Source organism: Narcine bancroftii, chromosome 3, assembly GCF_036971445.1.
Source record: "Narcine bancroftii isolate sNarBan1 chromosome 3, sNarBan1.hap1, whole genome shotgun sequence".
NCBI classification, from domain to species: Eukaryota; Metazoa; Chordata; class Chondrichthyes; order Torpediniformes; family Narcinidae; genus Narcine; species Narcine bancroftii.
The window spans coordinates 343374207-343394696 of NC_091471.1; the positions used below are offsets into that span (position 1 = coordinate 343374207).

The 20490-nt window shown below is 40.0% G+C and overlaps 1 protein-coding gene across 5 annotated transcripts in view; it reads left to right on the forward strand.

Moving 5' to 3' along the window:
* The window catches only part of LOC138759313 (phosphoinositide-interacting protein-like), a 62373-nt gene that overhangs the window by 32215 nt on the left and 9668 nt on the right, over positions 1 to 20490 (forward strand). For 4 of the 5 annotated variants that reach the window (XR_011354714.1, XR_011354717.1, XR_011354715.1 and 1 more), the window contains exon 1: positions 17758 to 18227. The exons of the other annotated variant lie outside the window; for it this stretch is intronic. The gene's annotated coding sequence lies outside the window, so the exon portion shown is untranslated. Of the gene's footprint in view, positions 1 to 17757; positions 18228 to 20490 lie in introns of those variants that run through there. 5 annotated transcript variants of the gene reach the window in all.

Here is a 20490-nt window from a genome sequence, read left to right on the forward strand (position 1 = left end):
TTTGGCCCACGAGTTCATGCAACCAAATTACACCCAATTGACCTACAATCCCGGTACGTTTTGAACAGGTAGGAGGCAACCCAAATAGACACGGGGAGAACGTGCAAACTCCTGACAACACAGGATTCAAATCTCATCGCTGGCGCAGTAACAGTGCCTGCTTGTTGAATGGTTGAGCAGGTTCAGGGCTACGTGACCAATCCTCGACGCTATCTGTACTCTGCCTTAATGAAAGGTTCCAGCCCAGAATATTGACAATGAATTTTCTCCCACTGATCCTCCAGTCGATAGATTCTTGTGTGACCCCATCTAACTTGTATTTTTGTTCTCTCTGCCATTTTCATTGTTATGTATAAATGATGTGACCCACTATTGATTAGTAAATTATTCAATGGTTTTCACAATCTATGCCAAATAGCTATTTTTAAACTGAAAGTTTGATGCTTCAGAGATTTTAGACCCCCAATGCTGGAATGCATGGATTCCTCTTGTTGGGACACAGGAACTATTAGGTTATGCATCTGACAACATCAAACTGGTTTATTTTATGGAGCTGTTTTATGTTAAAAGTGACATATTCTAAAGCAAGATAGGTGAGATAAAAAAATTCTTGTGGATAATTCAATGTGGAAAAATTTTTTTTTGTTTTTAAATGAGTGGTAATGTAAGTCTGGCATCAGGAGGCAATCAACTTGAAGGCGCGGTGTGAGCTCAATACAGTAAATAAGATGATGCTGGTTGAGTTTCACAACTGTTATAATTTAAAGCAACCGCAGGAATGTAGTAACCCTGTGACCAATTAAATTGATAAATTGTTTAATACACAGTACAAAAATATGGCATTCATGCAATCTTAATCCTCTGAGTCAGGTTTCAGTTGAAGTATTATCTCTAATTTTGGCTGGTACATTTTAGATTGGATGTTTAATGATTTGGAAAGTGTGTAAAGACATTTCTTTTGTTAGGATAGGGTCTGAGGTAAAGATCTTCAATCAGTTGAGAGGAGTCATGTGATGGAGTAGTGGCCAGTTGGGAAAACCAGCCCTCTCCAGGAAAATAGTAAAAAAGTTAGGAAAAAGCAAAACATAACAAAAATAAAATATAAGAAATAGAAGACAGTTGCAGAGAAGAAAAAGAAGATGGCTTCCAAGAAGGAGAAAGTAAAAACAACTGGAAAAAAAAGTAGAGAAGTCACCAGAGAAGAAAGAAGGTGGGGTTACCTGCAAGAAGAAACAGGGCGCTGTGGTGGCAAGGTGTGCCCAACCCTCGAGGTCAATGCCTGCCCTGCGGAGTCACGACTCACCAGCCGGTGGACTGCAAAAATGGCTCTCGGAGCCAAACAAAAGTGCGCAACTGCACATGTGCGAGGAGTCGAGCGTGCACAGTGCGCAATCAAAGGAGAAAGAGGACACCGGCGGGAGGGGGGCTCAGCAGAGGAGCAGGCTGCCACAGCGCGAACAGCTGAGGGATGAGGAAGGCAGCAGAAGAGGGAGCGATGAAACAAATGTGGGAGATAGATGGAGGGATGACTGACAAGAAGATCAAGTACAACAGACAAGCAGCCCAGGAGGGGAGGACCAGCAACAAGAAGCCCAGCAACAAGAGGCCTGACAAAGAGATACAACCAGCTCATCAGGAAAAACAGAAGAGACAGACACAAAGAAGAGAAGAAGACACAAACACAGGTACTGAAGAAGAGGAAGAAGACCAAGATCTTCACAGAGAATTATAAGATAAAACTGATGGACAAAGAGAAATAAAAGGTAAAACTGATGAACAGTATATAGTTTTTTTTTGAAAAACAAATGAGATCATTAAAAGAATGGTTATCATGAGAATTTAATGCAATTAAAAGGAAAATGAAAAGAACAGAAGATAAAATGCAAAGGTTAGAACTGGTAATGTCAGAAATAGGGAAAAGAGTAGAGAATGTGGAAGAGCGGGAAATGGCTGTAGAAATGGAAGTGACAAAAAGAATAAAGAGACAAAAGTTGTTATCTCAGAAAATGTTGTTGGAAAATTATAGTAGGCAAAACAACATAAAGATAGTGGCCCTGAAGGAGGGTGAAGAAGGCACAGACATGAAGAAATTTCTAGAAGGATGGATCCCAAAAGTCCTGGGAATGACAGAAATGCAGGAAGGAATGGAAATAGAAAGGGCACACAGAACACTAGCTCCAAAACCGCAGACACATCAAAAACCAAGATCCATCTTAGTAAAATTTTTGAGATATACGACAAGAGAAAATATACTGGAGTGAGCAAGGAATAAAGTTAGAGAAGATAATAAACCATTGGAATGCAAGGGTCAAAAAATATTTTTTTACCCAGACATAAGTTTTGAACTCTTAAAGAGGAGGAAGGAATTTAATACAGCAAAATCAATTTTATGGAAAAAAAAAAGGTTACAAATTCATATTAAGACATCCCAGCCGTGCTTAAAATATTTATACCCAGGGAGGAAAATAGACTGTTCTCAGATCCAGAGAAAGCGCAAGAATACGCAGAACGTTTGCAGGACAGGAGAAGAGATGTAACAAGAATAAAAAGGTGATAAAAATATATATAAAGATGTAAAAACAATGTATATGTAAAGAAATAAAGAGGGAAAAGAGAAGGGAAGGAAGGGAGTAAGGGGGGAAAAAAGAAGAGAGAGAGCTTTGTTATATGTTTATTTTTTTTTAAAAAGTGTTTTCTGGAGAGGGTTGGGTAGAGGGGGAATAACCATCACTGCAAAATCAGTTGACGCTGTGAATAAGATCGCAATCCAAATGAAAAGGGGAGTTGTGGTTGCCCAGCAAAGGATATGGGGCAACTCAGAGAGGGAGGGATCTTTTGGGGGTTAAGGTATTAGTGGATGTGGGAACTGTGGGGTTACTTTGTCTTAAATGTGTTGTCGTACATTAAGTGTAATAAGAGAAAACTAAGAGATGAAAATGGGAAAAAAGGGGGATGGAGGTGGCAAAGAGGTGGAAAACACCAAATTAAAACATATTTTGAAATAAACAGGATCAGTGAAAGACAAATTTATATTATGGGACGCAATGAAATCCTTCATTAGAGGGAAGATAATGTTATGTGACGAAGATGAAAAAGGACTACAATCCGGAAATAGAGCAGTTGGAAAGGGAGATAGTAAGTACAGAAAAGGAATTAGTAAAAAGGGATGATATAACGAAAAGGAGAGAATTGGTGGACAAAAAAATTAAATTTGAAACATTACAAACTTATGAGGTGGAGAAGAACATAATGAAAACAAAGCAAAAGTATTACGAACTGGGAGAAAAAACACAAAATATTAGCCTGGCAACTTAAAACAGAACAAGCTAAAAAGAACGATAAATTGGATTAAAGCATTGTATAATGGACTGTTGGTGAAGGTACCAGTAAAAGGATATGTATCGAGTCACTTTAAATTAAGTTGGTCAAGTAGATAGGGATGTCCACTATCCCCCTCATTGTTTGCCTTAGCAATAGAACCTTTGGCAGAACTGATAAGAATAGAAAATAAAATAAAAGGGATAAAAATGAAGGAGTATAAAATCAGCTTATTTGCAGATGACATCATAGTATACCTAACAGAACAAGAGGTATCAGTAAAAGAATTACTAAGAAATTAAAGGAATATGGAGAAATATCGGGGTACAAGATCAATGCAAATAAAAGTGAAGTGATGCCAATGAGTAACGCAGACTATACAGAATTTAAAAAAGAATCACCATTTAAATGGCAAGCACAAGCAATCCGATACCTAGGGGTCAGGTTAGATAATAATTTAAGCCACTTGTACAAACAGAACATTGGAAAGAATTACCGCTAACGTTGATAGGAGGGTAAACTGCATTAAAATGAACGTGTTACCAAGGATACAATATTTATTTCAAACGTTACCAATTCCTTTAACAGAATTTTTTTTAATGAACTAAAGAGAATAATAAGGAAATTCTTGTGGAAAGGGAGGAAACCAAGGGTAGCGTTAGATAAATTAGCAGAGAGGTATAATCAAGGTGGTTTGCAGTTACCAAATTTTAGAAATTATTATAGAGCCGTACAATTAAGGTATTTATCAGATTTTTACCAGACAAGGGAAAAATCAGACTGAACTAAGATAGAACTAGATAAAATAGGGGAGAAGGTCCCGGAACATATACTTTATAAGTGGGATTAAAAGCTGGTGCAATATAAAAACTAACCAGTACTGTATCATTTACTTAATACATGGAAGAAGATCCACTTAGAAAGGAAAAAAATGAATGACCAAATACCAAAATTATTATTAACGCAAAATCCGCTAATCCCTTTTACAATAGACAACCTTTCCTTTAGAGAATGGGAGAGAAAAGGAATCAAAAGAATAGAAAATTGTTTTTTGGGAAATAATTTATTAACATTTGAACAGTTGAAGTACAAATATGGAATAACTCATGGTACAATGTTTGGATATCATCAATTGAAAGCTTGTTTAAAGGATAAATTGGGAAACAGATTGAGATTACCAGAAGGAAGCAACTTTGAATATGTGATTACAGACACAATGATAATTAAAAGATTTATAGCCAACATGTACATTAAGCTGCAAGATAAGGAAAATGAAATAAACTATATACCTAAGCAGAAGTTGGAAAAGGATCTAAACATAAAGATAAAAAATGAAGTATGGGAAAAGTTATGTTCTGGAACTATGAAGAATACAATAAACATAAGGTTATGCGTGATACAGTATAATTGGTTACACAGGATGTACAAAACTCCTCAAAAATTAAAAGAAAGGGATCCAACATTTTCAGATAGATGTTTTCACTGTAAGAAGGAAATAGGAACGACAGTACATGCAACTTGGGCACGTACAAAAGTGAATACGTTTTGGGAAGAACAAAATCAGATACTAAATAAAATTACAAAAAATAACATACCAAAAAACCAGAGATATTTTTAAGTAATATAAGAAGTAAAGAATTAGGCCTCAAATTGGATAAAGTGCAAAAAAAATTCATTATGATAGCCTTAGCGATAGCAAAAAAATGTATAATGTCAACTTGGAAAATGGAAGAGAGCCTGAGTATACAGCAATGGTACATGGAAATGAATAAATGTATTCCATTGGAAAAAATAACATATAATTTAAAAAATAAAGTCACTATGTTTGAACAAAATTAGGAACCATAGATGGAACATCTCAGAGAGAGCTTGCCTACGACCTCCATGCCCTAAAATGAGAATGAAAATGATAAGAAGACAAAACAACTAGATTCAGTGTGTAATAAATAGATGACACATTTTCTTGTTTTCTTGTTTATTTTCCTTTGTGTGAAGATATTTTATGGTTTTATTGTATATGTCGAATATTTATGGGTTTTGGAGGGGGGTGGGTAGAGGGGAGGGAGGGAAAGGGAGAATAAAAGGGAAAAAAGACCACTGTGTAAATTTAATGAGCAATGTTTGTACATATTTTGGTTGATATGGTCCATAGTGTAAAAAATAAAAAATTATATTAAAAAAAGATCTTCAATCAGTTGAAGGGGCTTGAGAAGCTGATAGAGTTTGCCCACTTGACTGGATAAGTTTAAAGAAATATTTTGTATTTAAAAATAAAGTTATGTTAAATAAATGGGGAGAAATTGCTTCCCAAAGCAGGAGATTGATCGGCATAGGAAGGATATTTCATTACTTGAGTAAAGGGCCAAGCCAGTGTATTGTTACACTTACTGGATAAGGACAATATATTCAGTATTCACTACAGAGGGGAATTGGATAAATTCTGGAAGGAGAAAAGGTCTTTGGGTAAGAGCAAAGGATTTGAACGACTTTGCAATTCTTTCCCAGAGAGAAAAAAATACGGCACTGCTGTAACTGCTGCAGACCTGGGGAGTGGAGACCTCGAGTTCTACTGCCCATTCCTACTACTGATGGCTTAGGCTATGAATGGCCAGTTAAAGGAGCCTGTGATCACAGGGTCTGGGCTGAAGAGGACGGTGCCAGTGCTCGGCAGCAGTCTTAAGGGGTTGTAATTCTGGAGTTCCCCACACTCCTCAAGCCACAATTCTCCGCTGCCTTGCCGCACCATGGGGTATTTCACCACATCCCCACCCAGGACCACACCCACCGCTGCGAAGGTCGCCGCTATCAGGGAGTTCCCATGCCCAGACAGCATCAAGGGGCTGCAGGAGTTCACGTGTATGGTCCATTTTACAACTGCTTCATCCCAGGAGCTGCGCGCATTATGCAGCCACTATTAGCCCTCATCGCAGCCAAGCACAAAACACTCGCTTGGAACCCAGAAGCCTGCAATACATTCGAGGCCACCAAGGATGCCCTCGCGAAGGCCACCCACACACCGACCTTCATATGGCACTCTTTGTCGATGCCTCTGCCACAGCCATTGGTGCCACCCTGGAGCTGCAGGTGAATGGACGTTGGAAGCCGTTGGCATTCTTCGGCTGCCTGCTCCACACACCAGAACGCAAGTAGAGTGCCTTTGACCGCGAGTTACTGGGCATGTACCTGGCGATGCGGCATTTCCGCTATTTTTTTGGAGGGGAGGACTTTTACCATTCACTGACCACAAACCCCTCACCTCGGCGCTCGTGTTGGCAAAGGATCTCTGGTCGGCCCACCAGCAGCATCACCTCTCCTTTGTGTTGGAGTTTACCACCGACATTCGGCACAAGGCAGGGAAGGACAATGCGGTTGCTGATACACTCTCGCGACCAGCCATCTGCACGCTGACACCCGGCCTCGACCAACTCGTCTGGGACCAGAAGTCTGATGAGGAGACGAGGGCCTTCAAGACTGCCATCATGAGCCTGCGGTTCCGAGACCTCCCGACTCCAAGCGGCAAAGGTACCATATCTCCATGGGCACTCCACGACCAGTGGTTCCTCAGCAGTGGCGCAGGCAGGTCTTCCGTCACATCCACGACCTTTCACGTCCATCCATCAGGTCCACAGTCCAGATGGTGGCAGAATGAATCATATGGCATGGGCTGCGGAAGCAGATCGCAAGCTGGGCCAGAACATGCACCCATTGTCAGACATCCAAGGTGCACAGGCACACCAGGGCATCTGTACAGGAGTTTGTGTATGTCCGGGAAAGGTTCATCCACATTCACGTGGACATCATCGGACCCTTACCCGTTTCCCGGGGTAACCATTACCTGTTTACAATGGTGGACCGCACCACTTGCTGGCCTGAGGCGATCCCAATGCCAGACACCTCCACCGACTCCTGCTCCCAAGCACTGTTGCGTGGTTGGGTCGCCCGGTTCGGCGTCCCAGGTCACCTCACCAGCGATTGGGGCACCCAATTCACATCTACTCTCTGGGCACAGCTCACCAACAGGGTTGGGGATCCAGCTACACTGCACTATGGCCTACCACCTGCAGGCCAATGGACTGATCAAACGTCTGCACCGCCACCTTAAGTCGGCACTCATGGCCAACCTCACTGGTCCCAACTGGGCGGACGAACTGCCTTAGGTGCTCCTAGGCATCTGCTCCACTCCCAAAGAAGATCTGCAGGCGTCATCTGCTGAGCTGGTTTACAGTGCGCTACTGACACTACCTGGTGAGTTTGTCAACACACCTCACAATCCCCAGCGATCGCCGCACGAACTACTTCCTCATCTCAGGGCACGCTTCGACTCGTTCGAACCCCCACCGCTGCCCAAGCATGGCACCCACCCGGTGAACTGCTTTCCGCAGAGTACGTTTTCGTTAGGCAGGGCCCGACCGCGGCACCTCTGCAGCGACCGTACGAGAGGCCATACAGGGTTGTACAGCATTCCATCTCCAAGTTCACGCTGGACATTGGCGGCAGGTGGGAGCAGTTTACCATGGACAGGCTGAAGCCAGCGCACCTTGATCCCACTGAGCCCATGGTCGTAGCCCAACCCAAGAAGCGAGGCCATCTGGCATAAAAGGACATTGGCGCTGGTTCTTGGGTGGGGGGGGGGGCTGTGTGGCGGCTCACCATTAGGCAGGCGAACCGGCCCCGCTTGTAAGCCACGCGGTGGGGCAGCTGGCCGAAATGGCACCATCGGGGGTGTTCCCTTCCTCCCAGCACGGGGCTCAAGGAGCCTGCACGTGATGCCCGGGTGACATCAGTGCCCTCCAGCGTGGTTCTCAGCCAGGTCTGGACTGGGAGTAGAAGTACAGACCAGCAGCCTGCAATAAACTAGTCTGCTCCCTGAGCTCAACTTGTCTGGTTGTGTGTGTTCTTTCATGAGCAGTGTAGCTGCCGCTACACCTTCACATTTTAATTGTTGATGGGGGTGGGGGGTGGGGGAAGCTAAAATGTGAACTATACAAAGGGATGATAAATGTATCATGATTTCTGTTTCATAATGTACAAGGATTGAATATTCTTGAAAGCAAATATAGCACGTATATGGCAATTATAATGTGGCATTATGTTGGCAAAGTAGCATAATCCGTCAGTTTCTCCGATCTTTATCTGTCACTTCCTGCTAAGAGTCTGGGATATTTCAGTTTGCTCTGAATTGTATATAAAAGTTCAATTAATGATAATTATGTGAAGTCACACTTGCATTTTAAATGTGAAACCATGCTTAAATGCATTTGATAATTAGACTATCCTTAATGTTTTTTTTAAATCAGACATTCAGTGTTAATAGCAGTAAAGTTGAGCCACTTGCAAAGTAAAAACTTGATTCTCCTGGGCAATGGCAATGTGATTGACTTGTCCTCCAATTATGTAACTCCTGTACACACCTGTGAATACACACCATTACCTACTAGATAAATAATAGCAACTGGATTAAGTCTGCTAAACTAATTTCATTTATGACAATTGTAACTTGGACCTTTTTTTCCTCTTGTATGTGAAGCCTATTTGTTCAGCCCAGTTGCCTGGAAACCTACTGAATGAATTTCAAAACTGTAGTGTTAGTTTGCCCTTTTGGTAAGATGATTCAATTGGATCCCAGAATACATTTTATGAAAGTTATTATTCTAATCAGTTTCAAACTTATCAAGCTAATTTCATGTCAACCAAAGCCTATTGACTTAGTTATGCTTTCAACATCTAAATGAAAATAGTCCAAATAGGTTTGCCGTTGCATTGTCAAAAGGCATTCATGGTGGAAAGCTTTGTATTTACATTTTCAATCATACAAAATTGCAGTATTACTAATTAACAAAGGTGTGCCAGTAATGGGCTGTTAAAATTACTGAAGTTCAATTTCTCGTATATCAAAACTCATTTCCATAACCCAGACAAAAATAGAAATTATATTGAGCTTCCTATTCCAGATTAAAAGAGCTTTTGAACGTGCGGAATCCTTCCGGAAAATATACTTTCTTGTTTGCAAAATTATGCTCTTTGGTAATTGTTTTTCATCCTTGGTCTATCTCTCCTTGTGGAGAGTTCTGATTAAAGTACAAATCACATCCAATTAGTATAGTCTTTCATTTTATTTAAAATGTTGCTATCAAATTCTATTATGTCACTGTTCCTCTTAGTGCTATATTGCCGAGTGCTGATTCATTATCTTGATCTTCAGAAGGGGGAGAGGAGAGATGGAGGAAATACATTTTCCTCAGTCTTTCCTGTGCACCAGGAACATGTGCCATCCCCATTGTGGTACACTGCAGTTCCTTTGGTCCTGTTAAGAGGCTGCTTGTGAGGACTGGTACTAGGATGACGGGGGTAAGTGGTACAGGGATAAAGGGTTCAGGGCTACACAGGAATGCAGGCTGTTGCTAGGATTTGGCAGGACTGGCTTCATGTGTAGACAGCCTGCCTGGTCTTTATTGACTCCCTCATCACCCACTGCATGTGATGGAAGCTGCTTTCTACCATCTTTGTTCAGTTGCACAGCCTTGCTCAAACCACCTGCTTTCTCTCTGGCAGCATCGACACCCTTGAGTTTGTTACCAGGTGAGGGCAGGCAGGACAAGGCTTCTCTCCATGGTTTTAGGTACAGTAGTACTGCGAGTGGACACTCCTCTGTTACATAATGGCCAAGTGATCCTTTTGCAATTAATAGCATTAACATTCTTGTTCCTGATAAACACACCCTAAGGAGGTAAACATGATGACAGTGTATTTGCAAAGATATGCCAATCAGGCAGATTCATCGGCGATTGTGGGGTTACTAGATTCATGAGAGATGACAGCAAACATGACTGGTGCTTGTTTCAACCATTCAAACAAATATAATTGTCTTGGCTGATGTAGGGATATTATAAACAATATGCACTGACATCGTTAAGGAATTTTTTTTAAATCCAAGTACAGGCACACAATCCTTTATCCAGACATCTAAAATCTGAAAAGCTCCACAAACCAGCATTTTTTTTCTCCTGGTGCTGGTACAGTGGAAGATGAGAGAGAGAGAGAGAGAGAGAGAGAGAGAGAGAGACGGCAGCGCGACTCGGGTGGGGCGGGGGGAGAGACGGCAATGCGACTCGGGTGGGGCGGGGGGAGAGACGGCAGCGCGACACAGCAGGTGCCAGGGTGGGGAGAGACGGCAGCACGACACAGCAGGTGCCAGGGTGGGGAGAGACGGCAGCACGACACAGCAGGTGCCAGGGTGGGGAGAGATGGCAGCACGACTTGGGTGGGCGGGGGATGGAGAGAGAGAGATGGTAGCACGATTTGGGAGGGCAGGGGGAGGAGAGAGAGAGAGAGACAACAGTACGACTCGAGTGGGAGAGAGATGCCAGCGCGACTGGAAGGGGATAGATACGGCAGCACAATTCGGGTGGGCTTAATCTGGGGCTGGCTTTTGTTCTGAAATCCGGAAAAACTCGAAATTTGAAATCCAGGGTTCTGGATAAAGGATTGTGTACTTGTATTCTTGCAATGGTATGGGAAATCAATCAATCACATGTTGTGCACTTCAAAATCAGAATTTATTTCATAAACAAGTCACTAAATTCATTATTTTATGGCAGCGACACAGTGGAAATATTCATATAAACCATCTCACAACAATTAATAAGAAATAGTGCTCAAAGTAAGGCAGTGTCTTTGGTTCATTGATTATTTAGGAATCTGATGGCAGGGGGGAGGAAGCTGTCCTTGTGCCGCTGAGAGCTCAGCTTTGGGCCTTTTTCCCAATTGTAGTAGAGTGAAAAGAGCAGGGCCTGGGTGGTGGGGGTCCTTGAGGATAGAAGCTGCTTTCTTAAGACACCAGTTCTTGTAGATGGAGTGAAGTCTGGTGCCCATGATGTTGCAGGCTGAGTTAACAATCCTCTGAAGTATTTTTTTTTCTTGTCCTGAGTATTGGCATCTCCGTACCAGACAGTGATGTTCTCCACGAATGTTCTTCTATAGAAGTGACTTACCGAATATCTGCAAACACCTTCCAAAGTATAGCCATTGGCGAGCTTTCTTCATGATTGCATTGACATGGAGGCTCCAGAACAGATCCTCAGAGATGTTGACACCCATAAATCTGAAATTCTTGACCCTCTCCACTACAGAGTCCTCTGTGGGCTGGTTCATGTACTCATGACTTTTTCATGAAGTCCATAATCATCTCCTTGGTTTTGCTAATGCTGAGCACAAGGTTGTTGGCATGACATCTCTCAACGAGCTGATCTACCTCCCACCTGTATTCTTCCTCATCGCCATTTGTGATTCTGATGACAACTGTGGTGTCGTCGACAAATTTGTAGATCGCATTGGTATTGTGCCTGGCCGCACAGTCATCGCTGTATAATGAGTTGAGCAGTGGGCTAAGCCTGCATCCTTGAAGCAACTTAGAGGTGGTATTTATGATTAGTATGCAAAACTCATCAAATCTTTTAACTGACTGACTTCATAATCTATGTTAATTATGGTTCGATTTGAAAGAGCAACCTTGTACTTATCAATGCCTCAAGATGAAGACAAAATCCTCGTATAATCAATTTTGCTACTTTTAAAATTTGCACTTTTAAAAATTTGTCAATGTTCTAGAAATTCCTGACACAGGTAAGTTGCGCTTATCGAAGATGGTCTGCGCAACCCCACAACCTGGGCCTCATTTGCTTTGAGAAGTTTTACACATCATATCTAGCATGCACGATAAGACCTGTCATGGCCTACCTGCAGATAGGTCTCATCTGATAAGTCCCTTAAATGCATCAAAGCTATCAAAAGTTTGAATATTTATGAATCTTTCTGGCTTTTTCAAACAAATCACAATGTTGAGGAAAATGTTAAAACATTAAGTATTAAATATTAAAAATCACAAGAGCAAATAAATGCATTTAATTTGGTTAAATAAAATTGTAATAACCAACAACTTCCTTGCTTCTTGAAGCTGTTCCTCTATTGAAATGACCCTGTCTCGGATCAAACCTTGCACAGATTCAATGGGCAGATTTCAGGCTTGCAGAGAAATCCTGGGAGGTTTTGAGGAAAATGGCAAAAACTATGGCATTTCTCAGATGATGATGAGTTAGATAATATATTAAGTATTAGTCGCGAGGTGATTGAGCAGGAAACAAGTTAAACTAAATAGTGCAATTTATCCAAAAGTGGATAAATTTTTATCCACTGTGCTCTGACAACACAGCAGTAGTTTACTTAAAGGAAGTAGTAGAATAATAGACAGTCACAAAACCGCTTTCTATCTCGAGAGCGCATGTTACCAAGGTGGCATAAAAATCTTAAAATGAATCAACAGTGAAACTCTTGACCATGCATAATTTAAACATAGCAGTTATTTAAGTATTTCATTTAAACACAGCTGTCTTTTTTAATACCTAAAAAAAATCTCTTGGTAGATGTGACCTCATAATAACCTGGTCTTGGTTGGTAACCTTGACTTTCTGAAATAGGAAATTCTTTATAGTGAATAATGGATAAAATTGTAATATTGTAAAAATTGTAATAACTACAACATCCTTGGTAAACCTTTTGGACAATGTTGCGATGGAACAAAAGATCTCCACTTGTATCATAATCTTGTATCCCAAGGGATCTTTTGTAGATTAAGAATGGTTTTAATATGAGAAAAATAAAAGTCAATTTGTCCAGAGCAAGGTTCTACAATAGCAATAGAGAGATGACAACAACTAATAAATATTTACTAAAATTATAAGATGCTTGCATAGGCAACTGGATAGAATTCTTTTGTATGAAACAATTCTTTTTCTTTACCTGAAAGGACACAAAGGGTCTTGATTTCAATATCTAGTAAACAATTTATCCTGGGCTTCCTGTAAATTAAAAAAATCTGCAGATGCTGGAAGTCCAAAATTAAAATAGAAAATGTTTCGAAACACTTGGGCAGGTCAAGCAGCACCTGAAAAGTGAGAATATTTATCAAGCATTTAGTCACTGAATTACAACCATGAATGTACAGAATTTGGCCCTAACACAAGATCATAGCTATGAGGAAACAAGAATCGACATGACTAACACGATATCATGTGTACGTTACATGGAAGATGAGGTTGAAGAGATTGTGCAACTAACAAGGAAATGTTCAGCACTGAATTTAGTGTGTCAATAAAATCTCATAAATTGACATTGGAGGGCGGATGCTGTTGCCAGAGAACATTTTGTGGTAGTTGTGGAGCTGTACATTAATGGAAGGGCATGGTTAACCATGAATATAACCTTTTTTTTTTAACAGTCCTATATTAAAGAATATAAAATTTTATTTGAATTGAATAATTTTGAATCCATGGGAGATTATTTTCTTGAATTGGTGATTGAAATATATTCCAACAGTCTTCGGAGACTCAAACGCAGTCAATAATAAAAAGGTTAGATGACAAGGGTTTGTTTTATCTTTGATCTTTCCCTGCCCTTCCTGATCTGGGCTGATGATGAAACTGAAATAGAAAATGCTAGAAATACTTTAGTCAGGTGTCATCTGTGAAGAGAGAAAATGGATCCGTAGAGAGAAACTGTTGTTTGCTTCAGCTTTGGCATTTTCCTTAATTGAAGTAATATAGTCATTTAGTTTGAGCTCTTTCCCCCAACCTTTTTTTTTTTAAATTCTATGATAGTATGGACTTTAATAATATCAAAGGAATGCTGTGGTTTTCATGCCTGTTTGTCACAAGATTCCTAGTACAGTGAGAAGCAGACCAACAGGTTGAGAATCAATATCCGATTTAGTGACATGAATGTGTGTCACAAAATTTGGTGTTGGTAACAGCAATATTGTGAATTACCGTTGCAAAATTGCTGTAAATTACAACGCAGAGCTTTCCTCTCTCCCTGTCGCTTAGCTTTTTTTTCCTTCTACCCTCCCATCCATATCCACAACCTGTCAGCATGGGCCTTTCAGCATATTGGCTGCTTTCCCTAGGTAGTGGGAGATTTAGATGGAGTCCAAGGTGGAGAAGGAAATTTATGTTCAAAGCTGCATTCATATATTTCAGTAGCTTCTACTGACCTTGAGCAGAGCAGCTCCCTTTGCACAATCCAATGCATGCTTTCAGTGATGCACCTGTAGAAGTTATAGAGGGACTTTGGGGACATGCTAAACCTTGTGTTCCCAGAAAGTAGCACCATTGGTTCACTTTATTGATCATCTTGTCAACATGTTTGTCTCCAGTTATGGGAGTTATTTATTCCTAAGAATTTGAAGCTATCTACTATTTCGACTTCTGGACCAATAATGCGGGCAGGTGTAGACTTTGAACCTCTCATCAAGTTATTATCTTCTCACCTTTATTGTCACTGAAAGGTTATTATTTAGGCACCGTGCCACCAGACTTTGAATCTCTTTCCTGTATTTCATCTGATTGCTATGTGATACCTGACTCGCTATTGTGAATTAGAGGGTGGAGTTGGAATGGTATTTTGCTATACCTTTGTGTGTGTCAAGGGGGTGTAGAAGGGGATTAGATTGCACCTCTCTGAGGAGCACCAATTTTAAGTATGATCCTGTAGGAGATGTTATCACCCATTTTTCACTGATTGTCATCTGTTGAACAGGAAGTCGGGGATCTAGTTGAAGGGAGGAGGAGCACTGAGGACTCGATCCGGAATTTTGGGAATGTATTTGCTTGGACCTATGGTATTGAAGGCAGTACTGTAGTCCATGACCCTAGTGCAATATAGGTGTTCCATGGCTAAGTAGAGAGAGATAGCAGCTGCCATGGATCTGTTTGACTAGTAGGCAAACTAAAGTGGGTCAAGACTGGCTGGTAAGCTTGTGTTAATGCCATGACCAGTCTTTCAATGCACTTCACTATGGAAAATGTCAAAGTTATTGGTTGTTAATCATTTTGGCCTATTATTAGGGTGGTACAGTTGGCGTAGGGGTTAGTGTAATGCCTTTACAGCGCCAGCAATTGGGGCGGGGTTCAAATCCTGCACTGTCTGTAAAGAGTTTGTACATTCTCTCTGTCTGAGTGGGTTTTGCCTGAGGGCTCAGATTTCCTCCCACCATTCAAAATGTACTGGGTGTGAATTGGGCGGCATGGATTCATGGGCTGTTACCATGCTGTATGTCTAAATTATGTTTCTTGGTACTTGAGTGATTGTGGCCTTAATGAAACAAATGGAGTCTGTGATCTATCATAAGGAGAGAATAAAGATGCCTGCCAGTGAATCTGTTCAGGCTCTCGGGAACATCACTTCCTGGATGTTGTGGAACACCATCTGGGCCTGTTGCTTTCTGCGAGCACAATGTTGCCTGTAGTAGTTGATGTGGACATCACTTCCTGCTAGCTCCCAGTTTAAAGCCAGTATCGAACATGTGGAGTCCCTTTTGGGACTGTGGGATGGAAAAGTTTTCAGTAAGTCAATGCTGCACAACATTTTTGTGGGAAGACCTCAGGGCAGTTGAATTTGCTCATTGAGTCATACAGTGTGGAAGTGGGCTCTTTGGCTCTGTTTTTCTATGCCAACCAAAATGGCCCACCCACACTAGTCCCACCTGCCCGTGTTTGGTCTAATTGCCTAGAATTTCCCTGCTGGAGAATGCTCCATTTTCCTCTAGACCATGTACCTTTATAATAATCTCTTAAAAGATCCTATTGTATGATTCACATAATCCTACAATTGTTTGAAAAAGCACAAAAGCACCTGGTATCAATGAAATTAATCAGTTTTATTTTCTAATATTTGTTATCTATAATCATACTAAAATTGTTCACCATAAAATAGCTAATTGATGGTCTTTTTTCTGTTCAGAGCATTTGATCATATGGCAATGAATATAAATTATGACGAAGTCTGCTTCACTGAAGAATGAAAGCTCTTTTGTAAGCAGATTAAATTTTAGACACAATTTCTTCAGACAGTGAAGGTTCTGATTCCTTAATGCAATAGCCGTCTACTCTTGTTATTGGTTATTGGTGACTGTCCTATTTTTGAATATTTAACATTTTTAACCATACATGAATTCAAATACATTTCAAAATACAGATATAATAATATATTGAGTATCAAATGCATGATGAGCATATCCCAACACCCCCTCCCATCTACAGTGCCAAGAAAAGCTGAAGAAAGGATTGAATGGACTGGTGAAAGTCTTAAAACCCATTTAGTCTAAAATTCATATCTATTTCATTGTTAATAGGGTTCCACACAGGTCTTGGAGGCTAAGAAGAACATTTTTGATTTTTTTTTTTAATTGGGATTTTTTTAAGGATACGGGTGCCAAATTTGTAAAAATATATCATGTTTTTTCCTTAAACTTTATGTCATTTTCTTGAGGTGCACTTTATCCCAAACAGAATTGTTTTAACTATTTTAAAAAGAATGTTGTTCAATCTACCTTGCTTTGCTATGAATCTTTTTCTCACTTTTAAAAATTCAGAACATGTGTTAGCTGCTATTTTTAAAATAGCAGCTAACACATGTATTCATGGTCATGTTTGGGTTTATTGACTTTTGCACTAATCTGTAAGCTATTAAATTCAATATTACACAGTGCTTGATTAGATCTAGTATATTTGATGTGCTGCTCTCACTGAATCATTCTCAGTTGTACATTCTCAAATTTAAATTGTACACCATATATCATGTGAAATAAATATTCTTCGTTTCTTTGTAAAATGGTGGGTCTCAACCTTTTTCTGCTCAGGTACCACTTCAAATATTCCCTATGCCACGGGTGCTCTGTGATTAGGATTGCCTAAGGTGGGATATGAGTGGAAAGAAAAAGTTTGAAAACCAATGTTTTAATTGTACCGAATGAACTCGTTATGTGCACGGTTTCAGAACTCCAAAGGAAATGGGCCAATGACAATTTTTCTCAAGCAAAATATTTCAGTAACAATTGGGTCCAGAACCTTGCCTTCCCACTCACATCCCACCTGAAGCAATCCCTTACTAATCCCAGAACAATTGTGGCATAGGGATTACTTAAAGTGGGATGTGAGTGGAAAGAAAAAGGTTGAGAACCACTGATGTAAAAATCTGGTACTTTTGAGGGATTTTTAATCCACAGAGTAATTTATTCAGATATTACCTGATAGTAAATTAATGTAGAAATGATCAAGCTTGGTTTTTTTTTTAACCTCTGGCTCTTCATGCAGATTAATGTAAAATACAATACTTAATTCTGCAGCCAGGAAGTTGCCACTAGGAAACAAAGTTTCCGTTGTTGTGGCAAAGATATAAAATTTCAAAAAGTCCTTGGGAAATTGTCATCTTTACAGTTGTGCATAAGGTCTATTTTTATCTTGTTTCCGGACTGGATTTACCAGTTGCCTTTTAATAATGTACTAGGGTGTAGGCAATCAAAACCGTAGATCAGTTCTTAATGATCATTTGCACTTGATAGTATCACAGGGGCTTAAATCCACAACAGGGTGATATAATTTCACGACCTTGTCCAAAAACTAAGTGACAAAGAACACATCTAAAAGCTTTAAAAGCAGTTCATTTTGCCAACTTTTAGGGATCAAAACAATGTAAAATTAATGACAAGGAAGAATTCAAGAAAACATGGAACTTCTAAATGTCACTTTTAAAGAAATGTTATCATTCAAATGTTGTCAATCGAAGGGCATTTCCTTGATAGTTTTGAGTTTAGTGACTGAACGAACAGCCAGACTCCTGACTATTGATCCACAGACGTGAATTTGAATCCCACCGTGGGTCCTGGAATTTGAATAAATCAAAATCGAAAAGTTAGTCTTGGTAATCATGAATCAGACCGACTAAAGTGTTTGGCTTCTCATTGGCTCTTTGAGGTGGCCAATAAATGCCAAGAATATCTGCGTTCTGTGGAAGATTTCTTGTAAATGCACTTCTTTTATAGTTGCCATCATGTGAATATTCCATTAAATTCATAACTGGTGTTGTATTTTCTTCCTAATGTGTAAATAATTTTATGTATATACCTTTCTATAAAATTTGAGTAAATGTTGTGAAGATTTGATTTTTTTTAAAAATTGATTTGTAAATTGCTCTGTCAAGGTAATGAATTGTTTTGTAGTTATTTGATTTACTTGGAAAATCTCCATGTTGGAAACTGTAATTACAATATAAAGAAATAATTGTAAATACTGCTGAGGAAATGTTAACACCTCAACAATCCTGAATGACACAACTATTTAATTATGCATGCCAGTCGTAGTTGATACAAAAGTAGAGCCAGAATGACAAAACTTTATTTTTTTTAAACTCTTAAAGGGTATTTTTTTTATTTTTGATTTTACTTCTCTCAGTTATCTCCATCTTAAAGTCAACCAGATGAACAATTTTCTTTTGTTTAATATTTTTATTGTGTTTAACATAAGCTAACATAATAAATGACAATGACATCATATTCAATTGTATACAAGTAAATACATAAGGGATAAAAAATAATAATGAGTAAATAAGAAAATATGCTTATCTAGTAGTAAACATAATGTATGCCACCATGTCAGACCTGTTTATTAGACTGTTATATTAAAATAATAGATTTTTTTAAAACTAAAAGATAATGGACTAAATTAATCTAATCTATCCCCTCCGTCAAATCAAGGTTACTTTTTAAATAATGAAGAAGAAAAAAATGTCAATAATGATGTGGAATCACTGGCAACCCCCACCCCTGGGAGTACAGACAAAGAATTACCAGAGCATATAATAAGTTTTGATATTTTCTTCCCCCGTCCTTAAAAGAATTCTAAGAATGCCAGTGATGGGTGCTTACCAAGAGACTGTATGATGGCAAAGAACTGGTAGTGAGGACTGAGTGGATATCTGAGTGGAGAGGATCCAAATAGGACATGATTGTTGACAGAGGGGAGAGTGCTGGAATTGTGAGACACAAAATAATGTTCTTGCTAGAAATATCCAGCTGATCTGGCAGCAAATTTATTTTTAGACAGCACGGGGTATCAGGCCATTTTGGCCCATGAGCCCGTGCCCCCCCCCCCCATGACACCCAATTGACCTACACTCCCGATTCGTGTTTGAACAATGGGAGAAAACTAGAGCCCCCCGGGGGTAAAAAACCCACACAGACATGGGGAGAATGTACAAACTCCTTACAGACAGTGTGGGATTCGAGTACTGGTCCTGACTGCTAGCACAGAACAATCTGTGCTGAATAAATACCAGCTTTCCAGTTTGCTTCAGAATTGTGGTGTTAACATTAATTTTTCTCTCTCTCTCTCTCTCTACGGGATGCCTGATTCTCGATATTCTACTTGCACCCGAATCAATGATTCCCGGATGTGGCTCTATTTACTGCAAGGGGGAAACTGAACACAATTGACTATAACTGGTGGAAGTTCTGCTCTAATAGAGGATTCACAGAGACATACATAAGAGTTTTACAGGCCCTTCAGCCAACTTGTCTGTGGTGATCAAGGTGCCTATCTGAGCAAATCCCATTTGCCTTAATTCGGATCATATTTGTCTGAATCTTTCTTATTTATGTACATGTCTAAATGTATTTAAAATATTGCAATTGTACCCTCGGTTCCTAATTCCTATGGCAGCTTTTCCACATATCTATCATCTTCTGTGAGGTGAGGGGTGATGGGAAGGTGCTACTCAAGTTCCTTTTTAAATATTTCCCTTAAATCTTTTATTTATGCCCTCTAATTTTGGACTCCCCTACGTTGAGAAAAAGACCTTTTTGCTTTGTGATTTTTTTTGTATGCTCTGTTAAGGTGATGGTGGTTGTTGGGGGGGTTCTTTCCTCAACCTGAAGGGGGGCTTATCAGAAAAGATGTTGAATACAATTAGCGTGGCAGTTAGAGCAATGCTATTGCAGTGCCGGTGATCAGGGTTCGCATCCTGCGCTGTCTATAAGGAGTTTGTACGTTCTCCCCGTGTCTGTGTGGGTTTCCTCTGGGTGCTCTGGTTTCCCACCCCCCCACCCTTGAAAATGTATGGGAGTTGGTTAATTGAGGTTTTTTTTTTGGGAGGGCAGCTCATGAACCGGAAGGGTCTGTTACCCTGCTGTATGTCCAAATTTAAATATTAATTTTTAATGAAAATTTAAGACCAAGACAATGGGGGAATGTACTTAGGGGAGGGGGTGTGATATCAGTGAGAATCTGTACACTCTGTTATGTGACTGAATATTTTCAGGAATGATGTTAGTGAATTTTCCAGTAT